Genomic DNA, 16,025 nt, shown 5'->3' on the forward strand with positions numbered 1-16,025 from the left:
CTCTGTCACCCAGGCTGGAGTGCAGTGGTACAATTTTGGCTCAGTGCAACCTCTGCCACCTGGGTTCAAGCGATTCTCCTGCCTCAGCCACCCGAGTAGCTGGGATTACAGGCGCCTGTCACCATGCCCAGCTAATTTTTGTATTTTTAGTAGAGACACGGTTTCGCCATCTTGGCCAGACTGGTCTTGAACTCCTGACCTCGTGATCCACCCACCTCAGCCTCCCAAAGTGCTGGGATTACAGGTGTGAGTCACCACACCCAGCCCTTCACTTTTCTTAAGTATCTTTCACCCAGACCTACTCTGTCTCAGGCACTATTCTAAGCATTTGGACTCATGCAACTCTCACTTTATTACCATTTCACAGAAGGAAAAATTGTGCATGAAGGGGTTAGGTAGGCAACCTGCTCAAGGTCACTACCTGGTAAGGTAAGTGGCAGATGGATTCAAACCCATCTTGCTGCCTCCAGAGTTCATGTTCTTACCAGGACCCCACACTCTCTTCAGGGCACACTCCTCTAAACATAATTAAGTTTGTCTTTAGCTCTTTCAGAGAGTATTTCCTAAATCTAAATGCAGCATTCAGCTGTGGTCTGAGCTTGGAGTGCCGTGTGGCCATTCCCTCCCTAACTGGAGATTCTGTCATTCATTTATGCTGCCTGCGATGGCATGGCATTTTTGGCCACCACTGCCCACTATTGACTCACCTCAAGCTTACTGTACCTGATTAACGTTATGTCTGTGCATCTTCCATTGTAGTCCATTCACATTTTTGTCTGTCTTCATCCAAACCTTTTACTGGGTGTAGATTTGGTATGCTTTGATGCTGTTTGTTCAAAGAACACAAATGTGAAAATTCAGATGTCAAGTTCTCTTCTCAAAAGGGTGTGGAGTTTCTTATCTCCAAGTTGCTTTTCTTCTCTTTGGGAAAATGAAGACTAGTTGGAACTCCTCAGTGCTCACTTAAAACAAAAAGAAGGCTGGATGCAGTGGCTTATGCCTGTAATCCCAGCATTTGGGGAGGCCAAGGTGGGAGGATTACTTAAGGTGAGTCAGAGACCAGCCTGGACAACATAGTGAGATCCCATCTCTAGAAAAAAAATAAAAAGCTAAAAAGAGAGGGGGAAAAAAAGAAAAGGGCATTCTAAGGAAGAAGAACTACATGAACCACTAAATTAGAGGTTCCTACCTGCAAGTCATAGCAGCATGACCCAAGTCATTTGTCACTTATATATATTTGCAAATAATGTACTTTAATGATTGTGTATAACTTAGAAAAGATGGAAGTTTCCCTTCAGTAAGAGTGCTCTCACCCACTGGCTTCTTTCTGCTCTTTCCTCTAAGAGGGAAAAGAAGGAGGTAGTGTACCCAGGATTATAGCCAGCAGGAGTGAACACACTCACACACTTCACAAAGGAATGAACAGTCCTCCACCATTTGCACATGGCATAACAAGGGCGGGAACTGCTGCACCAGACCTGAAGCCCCTAAAGAGGGGGGATGGGCTCTTATTTGCCTTTGTGTTTGCAGAGCTTGCTTCAAAGTCTAGCAATAGTAGGTGCTCAATATGTGAGTGACAAATGAACAAAGAGGTAAATGAATAAGTGTATCAGTGGGAACAAGTTTGGTGCCATTGTCCTGGGACGATAAGGAGAGTCACTTGAGAGAAAGGTCACCTTGGGTCATTGGAGAAGGTAGCAGTGGCTGGCAAAGCAGAGTCACTGAATGTTAGGCAAGAGTGTTGGTAGTGAACAACCTGTAGGGTGGCAGGAGAACCGAGCTGGGCCTTAGGATACCAGAACTCTAATCCCAGTTCAGCCACTCACTCACTCTGTCATTTCCCCACAAAAGGCTTCTGTTTGCTTGAAGATGAATAAATCATAACTTGAGTTTCTTCCCCAACAGAAATTTTGAGATGCAAGACTTGTAGGCATTTAGTAGGACACAGAAAGCCATTGGTGACACTCACAGCCTGCATGCAGGATGGCACTTCCCTTCCTGGCACACAGCACCGCGTTGCTTTGTGGGTGAGTCTTCACTCTCTGGCCTGACTGTCCTCCAGGTTAGAGACTTTCTCAAATTTCTTATGTGCCTTCATGACACTCAGCATGGCAGTAAATTGAGGATCTGGCAGTCCATTCATGGGCTACATCCAGCTTGCAAAGGTATTTAGTTTGGCTCTTTTCATAAAGGGTATAGCAGGCAAGCAAGGCGCAGTGGCTCACGCCTGTAATCCCAGCACCTTGCGAGGTCAAGACGGGCAGATCACCTGAGGTCAGGGATTCAAGACGAGCCTGGCCAACATGGTGAAACCCCATCTCTACTAAAAATATGAAAATTAGCCAAGTGTGGTGGCATGCGCCTGTAGTCCCAGCTACTTGAGAGACTAAGTCTTGAACCCAAGAGGCAGAGGTTGCAGTGAACCAAGATCATGCCACTGCACTCTAGCCTGGGCAACAGAGTGAGACTCCGTCTCAAAAAAAAAAAAAGAAAAGAAAAAAGAAAGAAAGAAAGAAAAAAAAAAGGTCTAGCAAGCAGAATCACAGCCCCCAAAGATGTCCACATCCCAGTCCCCAGAATCTGTGAATATGCTACCTTATATGGCAAAGGAGATTCTGCAGAGGTAACTGAAGATTTCTTAATAGTGAGTTTTTCCTCGGTTGTCTGGGTTGGCCCAGTGTAATTACAAGAATCCTTTAAAAGGGCATGTGAGGGGCAGAAGAGTCAGAACCAGAGGGATGGCACCATGAGAGGCACTGCTGACCCTGGCAGCTTTGAAGCTAGAGCTATGAGCCCAGGAACGGCCTCTAGAGGCCGAAAACAAACTCTCCTGAGAGCCGTCAGAATGAACATCGCCCCACCAACACCTCGATCTTAGCCCAGTGAGACCCTTTTAGGATTTCAGACCTTCAGAAGTGTAAGATCATAAGTTTGTGTTGTTTTAAGCCATTGTTTTGGGGTAATTTGTTACGGCATCACTAGGAAACTCATACAGAGGGAAATGTGAACGTTTTCAGGCAGGACAGGCACTGTCCGTATTAGGCCCACAACTTCTCATTGTCCACCACTAGGTTTGATGTGCTCAGTTCTGCTACATTTATGCGGCTTGGTTAAGCCATAGTTGTCATTCAAGTTATTAACTAGTTGGACAGCAAGAACATAAGGCTGGGTATCAGAAGCTGTGGCCCTCAACTCTAGCACTAACCAGTGATAAGACTGTGGACATGTCTGTTGACCTCATTTGGCCTCCCTTTCTTTGTAAAATCAAGGGGTTATACCAGACTGTCTCCAAGGACCCTTTCTACTTGAGAATACCATGGCTCTGTGATTGTTTTATTCTACGTAATTTGGGTTTGGATGCTGCATTGGCTATTCCTGTCCTGGTGGTAGGATGAGAAGAGTTCGCAGCATCAGCAAACATTCACCAAGTGCCTGCCTGGCACAAGACATGCACGGCCTGGGATGAACGAAGAACTGAGACCTCAGCCCCTGAACTTGCCATACAGATGCAGTGCTAGAAAAGGCTAATGAGACCTAGATTCTCTTCAGCACCAGCGATGTTATATTTGTCAAAGGCAGCTGATAACTAATGCACCAATATAACATTTACACATTGTAAGTTTTACTTGTTCCCTGAACCAAGGAATGGAAATTCTTCTATTGTCTTTCCTTCTACTTTTTAATCTCCCCATATTTCCTGACACATTCTAAGGTCCGGATATTAAGAGTTTAAATATTGATTATTGCTTTTCCTTCCTCCTAATAGAAAGCAAATAGCTGTATGTATTTTTTTAAAAAGAACAATATTTTAACATTTTTCTCCACTGAACTTAGAACAGGGAAGGAAGGTTGGGAGAGAAAAGCAGAACACAGGAACACAACGCATGGCAGGAAAGACAGAGAAGATGTGAACGTTCCCAAACACAGTTAAAGGCACCAACTTCGCATTTTCTATTCTGAAGGAACTTTTACCATAGGGAGAGAGAGACAGGGGTGAGTTGATCAGCTGTGCTAGGGATGGAGCATAATTGTCTCCCTAAATAAGAGCTTTGCCCATTAAAGTGACATGTAGGTAAGTTTTTAAAATCACCCTGGTTTTCCAATTTGTAAAACTATGTCTTATAAAAAGGAAAACACATTTACAATGTCTACATGCTTCAAACATTCTTATTGTACACAATATATAAAATTTTATCTGTCCATTTAAAAATAAGTACATACATGTTAAAGAAATTAAATAAAATCTTAAAAAAGAAATACATCATTTTACTGTCATAAGAAAAAGTGTCTGAAGTAGTAATATGTTCTAGTTCACTGGGCATGACCCCTTCAGGATGCAGCCCCCTAACCCACACTGGAGTGGGGGGAATCTCACCAGATTTCCTGCTGAGGGGAAGCTGTGAAGCAATGTGAACGGCAAGTTCCTAGAGATGCAAAACTCACAACATCAAAAGAAAGGACAATCTAATCTTACCTTGTACCCCTACATGTTTATGTACTGAGAGGAGATATGCAGGGAAAATGCATGGCAGAGAGAAGAGGAGCTCATGGCTCCAAACTGTTTTCATCACTATTGTAGTAGGGACAATTCTTCAGTCTATAAACAGACTGCAAAACAAATATCGCTGTCTATTGTCTCTGATTTGAATTAATTTCTGGCTAAAGCCACATTCCACTGTAGTGGTAGAAAATTACGGTACATTCCCTTTTCCCCATGATGTGCCACAGTTCTGGGGTCCTACAAAGTGCCACTTCTCTGACGTGGGAGTGTCCACGTGCTCCAGGTGACCATTGAGGCAGCTGCTCTCCAGGCCCCCAAGGCGTCATAGTCTGGTGGTCTCCACTGCTGGTGTTCCACGGAATTCTTTGGCCAGGCTGCCCACAGCCCTTCTGCCTAGACACACTATGCAGCCTCACTTCTAGGGTCCTTCTACCTCAAGGTATCCCTGCTGTTTCTGGACCCACAGTCCTCTTTTTCTCCCCCTAACTCTGGAGAGAGTGGTCTTTATCCAGAGTGAAGCTCCAATCTAACATTGGCTTCTTCTAGATATTGTTTATATCAGAAAATCTTGTTCTACCTCTTCCCTGCTCCTAGACCACTAGGAATTAGGCTTTTGGAAAACAAAAGTCAGCAAGACCACTTCTGTTTTCCAATCTGCCTCATGCCTTCTGAGGCAAGGAACATGGAGTGGACTGACTGCTTTAATGGAGGTGAGGAGAAAATACACGGAGGGAAAGAAGGAATGAATAGCTGGAAGCATTCTGCAGCCACACTAGCTACCCTTTGTGGACGGCAATCCGGAAAGGGCTGCCTACTCCCACGTCTTGGAAGGGGAGTGTGCTGTCAGCACCCCTTCTTAGGGATGTGCATTGCTCTCCCAGCACTAGCAACATGAGAGACTCAATCAGTGTTTGTTCTTTTTTGCCTTCTCTCGGGATTACAACATGAAGGTTGAATTTAAAAGTGTTCTGTTCAAAGAGCAAAATTCCTTCTCTCTTGTCAATTTTACTCTATGACAAACCACAGAACCACTCATCTACTTTGCTGAGTAGATGCTCAACTGCACATACTGTGTCAAGAATTTACCTTCATTGCTCTTCATCTACAAATACCTGCCCATCGTGTTCAAATTTCTTAAATTTTTTAATGTTTTCATTTAACCCAACATATAAAAACCTATTTCAACAAGCAATCAATATAAAGCTATAAATATTTTACATGTTTTATTAAGTCTTTGTAATCTGGGGTGTATTTTCATTTATGGCACATCTCAATTAGAACTAGTCACCTTTTAAGTTCTCAATACCTACATATGGTTAGTGGCTACTTTGAATTTTTTTTTTTTAACACTGGCAGCTGGAAAAGACCATCTTGTTTCATCTCGCTTAGTCTAACATAAAAAGAAAGTAGTACTTTGAATTTAACTAGAATGGCTTTGAAATAGAATTATCGTCAACTGTTTGGCAAACTCACCACAGTGAGGCTGCTATTACAGGAATACTAGGAGAAAGGACAGGTACAATTAGTAAAATAAGAATTTATAACTGGTATGTCTGCATTTGTATATCACATAAAGATTTCAGAATATTAAATGGAAGATGTCAAGGAATTCATAGTTGAACAAAAAAGAAGGTTCAACTTCTGAAGTACTCTGCACAGAAAGACACAAATGGATTGTTTCAAAATTGCATTTGTCAGCCAACTGTTTGGAATTTGAATTTTTTTTCATAAAAACGTTATAAACTATGATTTGCTTCCCAGGCAAAATTAGACTAAGGTTAAAACAAAATAGGAAAATACAAACACATCAAAACTTTGTATTTCTCTTTAATGCCATTTTAATGGAGAAGAAAAGCTCAGAGGCTTAACCAATCACTTTGTTTAGTTTTAGTTGACAGCTGAAAAGATATATTAGATTTTCAAAATGTTTTCGACTTTAAGGGAATTAGCTTATTGTATTCTGTCCATGCTCACTTTCTTCTTTGTTCTTCATGCTATATTCATATATTATTATTGCCAATAATCTTAGGGGACATCAGCCAAATTCATAGCCAATGGAGGATAGCAATCTAAAACAGAAGATTAAGAAAGTCAGGTGCAGTGGCTCACACCTGTGATCCCAGCAATTTGGAAGGCTGAAGCAGGAGCATTTCTTGAGCCCAGAAGTTCGAGACCAGCCTGGGCAACATGGTGAGACCCATCTCTACAAAAAATTTAAACAATTACCGAGGTGTGGTGGTATATGCCTGTAGTTCCAGCTACTTAGGAGGCTGAGGTGGGAGGGTCACTTGAGCCTAGGAGGTCAAGGCTGCAGTGAGCCATGATTGCACCACTGCCCTCCAGCCTGGGTAACAAAGTGAGACCCCGTCACAAACAAAAAAAAAAAAAAAAAAGGGCCGGGCGCAGTGGCTTACATCTGTAATCCCAGCACTTTGGGAGGCCTAGGCAGGTGGATCACCTGAGGTCAGGAATTTGAGACCAGCCTGGCTAACATGGTGAAACCCTATCTCTACTAAAAAACAGAAAAAAATTAGCCAGGCATGGCAACGCGTGGCTGTAATCCCAGCTACCCGAGACGCTGAGACAGGAGAATCGCTTGAACCTGGGAAGCAGAGGTTGCAGAGAGCCGAGATCATGCCTTTGCACTCTAGCCTGGGCAATAAGAGCGAAATTCTATCCGAAAAAATAAAAAAGAAAAAGTAAGAAAGTTTGAGAGATGCTGAAATAAGTTTGCAGGAAATTAAAGAGAAACGAGAAGGAGAAAAAAGAGTGAGAGCGAGGGAATTGCTCGTAATAGAGAAGTTACTTGAGGTACAGTTAATGGAACTGAGAAATGAGAAAGGTGTGTGGAATTACCCTAGGAGGAAGGCGTGTTAGAAGTGCGCAGAAATCAAAATCCAAATGCCTTCAGACAGGTACATGAAAGAAGCAGGCTGGGTTAGAAAGAATAGGAAATAGGGGGCACTGTGGCAAACTAGAGAGTTTCAAGAAATACGTATTTATTTTTTTGCGAAACATCAGTGTGAGCCAAAGCCACAACCTCTGTAAGTCGAGCTTTGTCTGCTGGCCACCATTCAGAACTTTCAGCAAAAAGATGAAAAGCAGACCTGGAGTCAGACTCCCTGGGTTCACATTCCTGCGTCACCACTCAGGATTCCATGACCTCAATTTCCTCATCTGGGCCAGTGTGGTGGCTCATGCCTGTAATCCCAGCACTTTGGGAGGCTGAGGCAGGCAATTACATGAGAGCAAGAGTTCAAGTCCAGCCTGGGCAACATGGCGAAACCCCATATGTACCAAAAATACAAAAACTAGCTGAGGGTTGCAGTGCATGCCTGTAGTCCCAGTTACTTGGGAGGCTGAGGCACAAGAATCGCTTGAGCCTGTAAGGCAGAGGTTACAGTGAGCCAAGATCATGCCACTGCACTCCAGCCTGGGTGACAGAGCAAGAGACTCTGTCTCAAAAAAATTAAAAAAAAAATCCTCACCTGTATAATGATAGTTTCTACTTTACATGATTGTAGTGAAGATTAAGTAAGATAATGTGGGTAAGGTACTTAGTGTAGAGTCCAGCAGGCCTCTCTGTAAGTGCTTAATGAGCGTGCACTAGAATGTAGTTGCACACCTGTAATCCCAGCACTTTGGGGAGGCCAAGGCAGGCAGATCTCTTGAGCCCAGGAGTTTGAGGCCAGCCTGGGCAACACAGCAAGACACTGTCTCTATAGGGAAGGGGTGGGGAAGAGTGGATGGGTGTGGTGGTGTACACCTGTAGTCCAAGCTACTCAGGAGGCTGAGGCAGGAGGATGGCTTCAGCCCAGGAGGTTGAGACTGCAGTGAGTCATGATCACACCACTGCACTCCTGCCTGGGTGACAGAGTTAAGATGCTGCCTCAAAACTTTTAATTAAAAAGCCTAATTCTATCCTTTAATATCTTCCTGAAAAGCTCTGTCCATAAGAGAAAAATTGTATTACTAATTATTTGAACCTCCACGCTACTGGCTTTAACTTCAGTCTCCAGAATCAAAAGAGAGCAGCTCCAAGCCGACCCCCACTATAGGCAGTATATTTAGCTATGGCTCTTTACTTAGAAAGGTGAGATTTTCTGGCTCATCTAAAGACAGACTGCATTTTAAAAATTGTTATCATATAAACACTGAGAAATCTAACTACAAGAGAAGTTTGGTGAGGGTGAGAACAGGATACCCAATCAGCATTTCCACCTCAGGAGATGTAGAATGGTCACAGGCTGCATTTGTATGAGAGTCTGGGTGCTCTCTGGAAGAGATGGCTCAAAGGATTTGGAGAGGTCTATTGGGCCAGCCAAGGACTCTTTAATGGGAAAATGACAAAGGGTATCACGAACCATGGGGAGAGCTCATCCTGAGGCTGTGTTCATCCTGGGTCACCAAGTGCTTGCTAATAAGAAGAACTGCTGATTTTTGTACCCTGATTTTGTATCCTGAAGCTTTGCTGAAGTTGTTTAACAGATCTAGGAGCTGTAGAAAGCAATTTGGAGATTTCTCAAAGAACTTAAAAGAGAACTACAATTTGACATAGCAAACTCACTACTAGGTATATGTCCAAAGGAATATAAATCATTCTACCATAGAGACACATGTATGCATATGTTCATCACAGAACTATTTACAATAGCAAAGACACACAGTCAACCTAAATGCCTATCAGTGGAGGACTGGATAAAGAAAATGTGGTACATAAACACCACGGAATGGTACATAGCCATAAAAAGAATGAGACGATGTCCTTTGCAGCAACATGGATTGAGGTGGTGGCCATTATCGTACATGGATTAACATAGGAACAGAAAACCAAATACTGCATGTTCTCACTTATAAGTTGGAGCTAAACACATTGCATACACATGGATGCAAAGAAGAGAACAGTAGACACTGGTCTACTTGAGGATAGAGGGTGGGAGGAGGGAGAGGATCAAAACACTACCTATCGGGTATTATGCTTATTACCTAGGTGACGAAATAATCTGTACACAAAACTCCCATGACATGCAATTTACCCATATAACAAACCTGCATATGGACCCCCCAAATCTAAAATAAAAGCTGGAAAGAAAAGGAATTACTTTGAGGAGTGGTATTGTTTGGTCTCTCAAATGCTATCCATCCACAGAGGAGCTTTATGTTCTTTTTCCTTTTTATCACATTTCTTGAGAGAAAGGTGAATATGAAAGACCTAAAGGTCTTGGAGAAAAAAAATAAAACTTGAAACCTTGGGTTTGCTATAAGGCACTTGGAAGACAAGCCCATCCTGGTGGAAGCCTCGTAAACAACCCTGAAAAGAGAGAACTCTGCTATCTGGGAGTGAACAGCCACAGGAGCTGCCAGAGTAGCCCAGACAGAGGCACCGGATGGTGCCTTTGCTCTTGTGAAAGTAAAATAAATCTTGGGTCCCCCAAATTAGTATGACCTATGACCTGGAAGCCACCTCCCTGCTTTGAGTTGTCCTGCCTTTGCTTCAAGTTGTCCCACCTTTCCGGACCGAACCAATATTCATCTTACATATGTTGATAGATGTCTCATTTCTCCCTAAAATGTACAAAACCAAACTGTGCTCTGACCACAATGGGCACATGTCATCAGGACCTCCTGAGGCTGTGTCATGGGCCCGTGTCCTCAACCTTGGCAAAATAAACTTTCTGAATTAATTGAGACCCATCTCAGATATTCAGAGTTTACAGTCTCAGTAGCAATTGTGAGCACCATGTGGCCTAGTGTGAGAGAGCCCCTGGGGGGCCATGGCGGACTGTTAGGAAAGTGAGCATAGTGGCGGGTACTGGGAATGTCATCCCTGACTCTGCCTCCAGAGACAACCCTCCTATGTCATCCTTGCCCCTGTGTGCACCTGTTATTTGTATCTACTGCAGTGTATTCTTCTAAGTTGGTTTCATCCCTAAATAGACAATTGGCTCCAGGAGGAGTTGTCTTACTCATTTTGCATCCCTACCCCCTAGCAAAGAGCCTAGAATTTTATCAATGAATGAGTTCAGCGGTAAAGGCTACTTAATGACTACTTCTACTGTCACACATAGCCTGTGATTGTCATTATCTGGCTGGTATGGTTTAAGGTAAAATGAGATTAAATTAGAAACTGAGTTACATTATAGTGGTTTGATAGAGAATCTGAGAAATGAAGCTATAATCCCCTAATTTTCAACTAAGAAATCACAGCTATTCTAGTACCTTCATTAATCCATGAAAGAATTGATTTGCTTTCTTGGGAGTATCCTGTCTTGTTTGATCCACATGATCAAAGAGTTTTTAATGCAAGAATCATAGAGTGTTAGACTGGTTACAAAAATGGCTGCATTTCTCCACCCCTCCCTGTATCCATACCCATTACAATGTAACTCTGCGGCTCCTCCGTTCAGGAAGTGGAGTCTATTTCCCCACCTTCTGAATCTGGACTAGCCTTGTGAATTGCTTTGACATCGAATGTGATGCAAGTGACAGCATGCTAGTTCTGAGCTGAGGCCTCTAGAGACCTTGCACATTTCTCACTCAGAACCTTGCCCCCTTTATATATATAAACCCAGGCTAGCCTGCTGGATAATCAAAGACACATGGTCTGGCCACCCATTGACTCAGCTGACAGCCAGCCAACCACCACACATGTGAGGTCATCCTAGACCAGAGAGCCCCCAAAATAGCTGATACTCATAGAATGTTAAAAGCTGTTTTTCTACTCTGATCAATAACTTTGATAGTTACATTCTACCTTCAGTCAAACCAGTCCCTCAATTACTTTCATATTGGAGAATATCCCAAGGGGAAAATGAATCAAGTCTTCATGCCTTTCTTGACACAGATTTTGAAAATCGGTTCAAAAGATGAATCTACTTGCAGAATTGATTCTTTCCAGGCTTCCTACCAACTGATAACAGAAATATTGGTGTTATACATGCATGCTAATAAAAGACTTCACCAAAATGCTTTATATAAAAAGAGTATACACACACATAAGTATGCAAGGCTAACAAAAGGAACTTAATCTAGGTGGCGAGTTGTATTAGTCTGTTCTCACACTGCTATAAAGAACTACCTGAGACTGCATAATTTATGAAGAAAAGAGGTTTAATTGACTCACAGTTCTACAGGCTTAACAGGAAGCATGGCTGGGAGGCCTCAGGAAACTTACAATCATGGTGGAAGGGGAAGCAAGCATGTTGTATCACGGCAGAGCAAGAGAGTGACTGAGCAAAAGGGGAAGTGCCACACACTTTTAAACCATCAGATCTCATGAGAACTCACTATCACGAGAACAGCAAGGGGGAAATCCATCTCCATGATTCAATCACCTCCCACCAGGTGCCTCCCCCAACACTGGGGATTTACAATTCAACATGGGATTTGGGTGGAGACACAGAGCCAAACCATATCATGACTTAATACCAAAATGGCAGACCCAATGTTTGTTAGTTAGAATTAGGTTCAACTGTGAGTGACAGAAAGCCTCCCCACCCCCCCATTTCCACTCCATCACCTAAATGACAGTAGCTTAAACAGGGTCATAGTTGATTTCTCTTACATCAGCATTTAGGAAGGATGTTAAGACCCGTTGACTCCTGGTGCCAGAAGTCCAGGGTCCTTCTATTTGGTTGCATTGCCATAGGTGGCCTTGATCCCATGAGCCAAGATAGCAGCATGTGCGTCCCACACAGCAGGATGGAAGAAAGGAGGAGGGAGAAAAGGCAAAGGACCGCCACATCCAATCCCCCATAACACAAACCACATACACACAACCATCAAGCAACGCTATTTCTATCACCTCAGCCAATTAGCTAACACACCCAGCTGCAAAGAGGGCTCAGAAATGGAATCTTTGAGGCCATTTGCTCAGCTTAAATTGAATTACTATGGCATTTGGAAGACAACTAGCAATCTCCATCATAGAATGCTTAATATCATGTGATAAGTTTCTACTATGTGACAGTAATAACATCTTAACTTTCCAGTGAGTTCGGTTCCCAATTATGTTTATATATAAGTTGTTTGTAACTTGGAAAGCAATTTCTCACAAACATTTCTACTGGCTATCTTCCTAGGTCAATAAATACAACCTATTCTAGCCCACAATGTCCTTGAAATATAATTTTCATTTTTACTCAATGATCCTTTATTCCATCAGTCCAAGGGAAAAAAAAATACATTCCAAATGACTACAGATTATGTATCTCAGGAGCAGGAAAGTTCCTCCTAAAACAGCAAAGACTGAAGAGAAAGGGGGCCCTTTGGGACTATGAGGGTGCCGTACATTTGAATCCAAGAAAATAAATCTTCTTTTCTAGGGCATTAGTCATTCTATTCTAAGGTTCTGAATTGGGGGACACAGGGCCCACTGGGGGATGACAGATCAAGATCACATTCTGATACATTCTAACCTCATCTTGTCTTTGTTGAGGGACTGCACTTCTATAGACCACACAGCCCTAGATATACTTACAGGACACATGAAGGTCAAGGTTGAGCTGTCCTGGGACCTGGAGCCACCCTTTGGCTTCACTCCTCCCCAGTTTCAGGTTTTAACATATTCAAAGACTTCCCATGAAGGCCAGTCTTTAACCAAGTCCACAATTGGCTTACCTGAGGAAGTCTTGCCTATGTGTGTGATAAACACATCCACACCTCCAGAAACACAGATACCAAGAAACAGAAGAGCTGAGCAAGACAAAGACAGAGATAGGGTTAAATGTGAAAAATTCAGAAGCACTTAGATTCTGTCATTTCATAGGCATCTAAATCATGGGGGACATGGACCATGATGCATTTCCAACACAGAGATCTTTGAAATGATTTAATTTGGCAGTTGACGTTGTTTCCCACTCCCGTCAAGCAGTTTACCATTGCTGACAGATGTCTTTTCTGATTATCGCTTGGAGTGTTGCAACTTTGAAAGCTATTGATTAATGTACCTGTCTTCCCAGCCTTGGAAACCTTTTTACTAGGCTGCTTGAGAGAGTTGGTTAAAAATTCATCTTCCTATATTCAAGCTCTCTAAAAATTTGTATTAGGATATATAAGCCATATGAGGGAGAGAAATACAAGTTTCCAAGAATAGGTTTTAAATGGACTTGAATTCTTTTTTGGTCTACGTTTCAGGAATGTGCTCTGCTAGCTGGCTAAAGGGCATGCCTAATGATAACATAGCCTCCTTTTAACTCACTTTCAAATAGGGAAGGGCTATGTGGCAAATTTTGTGTGTGTTTAATTTTATAAGCAGACTAAGTTTCTTTCAGGAGGTTGAGTTTTGATTTTGACTACCCCAAGAAAAGCTCTCCAGAACTTTCCTTTAGGTATACACAAAATAGCTTTTTCTATTGTATTTCACTAAATTGTTGGGCAGTGAGATAAACCCATCCATAAAGTCTCCTGCCACTTCCTGTGGGGAGGTTGGAATACTGCAGACACTAACTTAAGGTTGGGAACAGTTTGCACAGGTCCAGGGTGACTCCCTTACACAGGGGGCTCACAGCAACTGGAATGCACAGTGTCTAGGCTGTTTCCAGCAGAGTTAGACCTGTCTTCTCTTTCAGAAATCAAATAAGAACTAAGACCTTGCTGAGCTATTCTTGAACTTCCCTCTTTTCCCCTGGGCATTTTATATCATCCAGCAAAACTTGCCCTTAGATTCTGGTGCCTAACCATCCTTTCCTCCCAAGGATTTAGGGACATTCAAACATATGTTCTCCACTGAGTAACTAAGGATTAAGAATGTACATATCCTTGCATAGTACTTCTCACATCGATACGATTAGTTTGTCCTCTTGGTGCAAACGCAGGGATGGTGATCAAAATATTTGACAACCTATAAAGCATGGCAATCCGCAATAAAAATGGAGGCTGGCCATTATGTGAGCTCAGTGTATACTGCAGAATGTTGGCCGTGTCGTGAGTGGAAAGATTTCTCCTGGTAACCAATGTCCAGGCTGGAAGATTCCTACCTTGTTCCCATATTTCTTAAAAAGAGGGCCTAACTCTTACTGGCCTGGAGCTCATTCTTCTAGAGGATTCATCCTTCCCTCTTCTGGGAGTCTGAGTGACAGTGTTTGTAAGATTTGGTGAGGCTGAGGATCTATCTGTAGTTTCTAAACACGCCCAATCAATTGTAGATTATCCCTTTCTTCCAATCAGTTACCAGGGCCTCTCAATTCTGCCTCCTACATAGTCTCAAATCATTTCTGTCTTCTGTCTCCTCTACCTCTTTGGTTAGGCACTCTTCCTGCCTTGCCTGGATTTCTCATAACTAGTGTCCCTGCTGTAAGTACCCCGTTCTAACCCATCCTGAACACACATGCAGGGAGGGTCTTCTCAGCACAGATCTGAGTGTGTCACCACAGCGCCTACAATATCTAAATGCTGCCCTGTAGGAAATAAAATCCAGCCTCTAATAATTCCAAGCACTTTGTGATGTACCCCACAATCTTCCCACATGCTATAATCAAAGTCCTATGCTCTAGCCAAGCCCAGTGACCTAAAATCCCTTGGAGGCGCAGCTCTTCCTTACCTCGGTGACTTTCTGGGAGCTACTCCTTCAGTCTAGAGTCTGGATTGGAAGTCTTTCCTGATCTGCCCAGGACTATTCTCTAAAATCTCAGAGAGCTTTATCTAAAAATCAAAAAGATTCTTCTTGAGGTCTTCTTTACAAATAGGACCATGTGTCTGTTACAACAACCCACCCCTACTAAGCGGGCTGTTTACTCCCAGACATTTACTCCTAGAATGAGTGGAGTAGCAGAAAGAACAGGAGTTTAGGGTCTTAGGAGGACACTTTTTGCCTGGGATGATATTCACTTAGTATCTATTAGGTTGTAGCATGTGACATTGCCATTTTTGTAAGTCAAAAATGGTAGAACATCAGCCACTTCATGTAGTTCAACCTACTATAAACCACAATCTCCATTCCCATGAAAGAAAATCCAGCTATTAGTCTCCACCTGCCGGGTCTGCTGTGCAGTGGTTTAGCATCGTGGTCAAAAGCTTGGATGGCAAACTCAGAACTGGATTAGAGTTCCAGCTCTGACTACTTGCTGTGTGTCACCTTGGACAAGTTATTTGCCATTTACAAGCCTCAGTTCTTACATCTATAAAGTTGGGGATAATAACAATGCCTTCTTCATAAAGAAATTGTGAGAATTAAATGAGATCACTTGCATAAATGGCTGAGTTCACAGTAAATAGTTTCTAAATGGCAGTTATTGTGAGCATCAAATACAATATGTGCCTCGCTCTGTAAAATGCTCTAAAAAATTAATTTTAATTACCCTGTGTATAACTTAACAATACAACTAATTTGCAATCTGATTGCTTTGTTGATGAACACAATCTTTAGATCCTGAATACACTGTAGAATTCCTTTCTCCTTTTAAAAACCTTCATTCACAGTATTTATTGACCAGGACCCTGGATGGGGCCTGCCTATGCATTTCCTTCTCTTTTCTTCCTGCATAGTTCATGTGCCATTAGTAGGACCTCAAGAGAATGGAACAGA

The 16,025-nt window shown here is 42.6% G+C and overlaps 1 long non-coding RNA gene across 1 annotated transcript; it reads right to left on the minus strand.

The window, feature by feature from the left end:
* Positions 1 to 722: 722 nt before the first annotated feature.
* LOC131380850 (uncharacterized) lies at positions 723 to 15,074 on the minus strand. Its single transcript, XR_009209091.1, has 3 exons — positions 15,042 to 15,074; positions 13,121 to 13,195; positions 723 to 826 (listed from the first exon to the last, which is right to left on the minus strand). It is a non-coding gene; the product is annotated as an uncharacterized LOC131380850 (long non-coding RNA).
* Positions 15,075 to 16,025: the final 951 nt, after the last annotated feature.

This window comes from Hylobates moloch, unplaced genomic scaffold, assembly GCF_009828535.3.
Source record: "Hylobates moloch isolate HMO894 unplaced genomic scaffold, HMol_V3 SCAFFOLD_1, whole genome shotgun sequence".
Lineage (NCBI taxonomy): Eukaryota > Metazoa > Chordata > Mammalia > Primates > Hylobatidae > Hylobates > Hylobates moloch.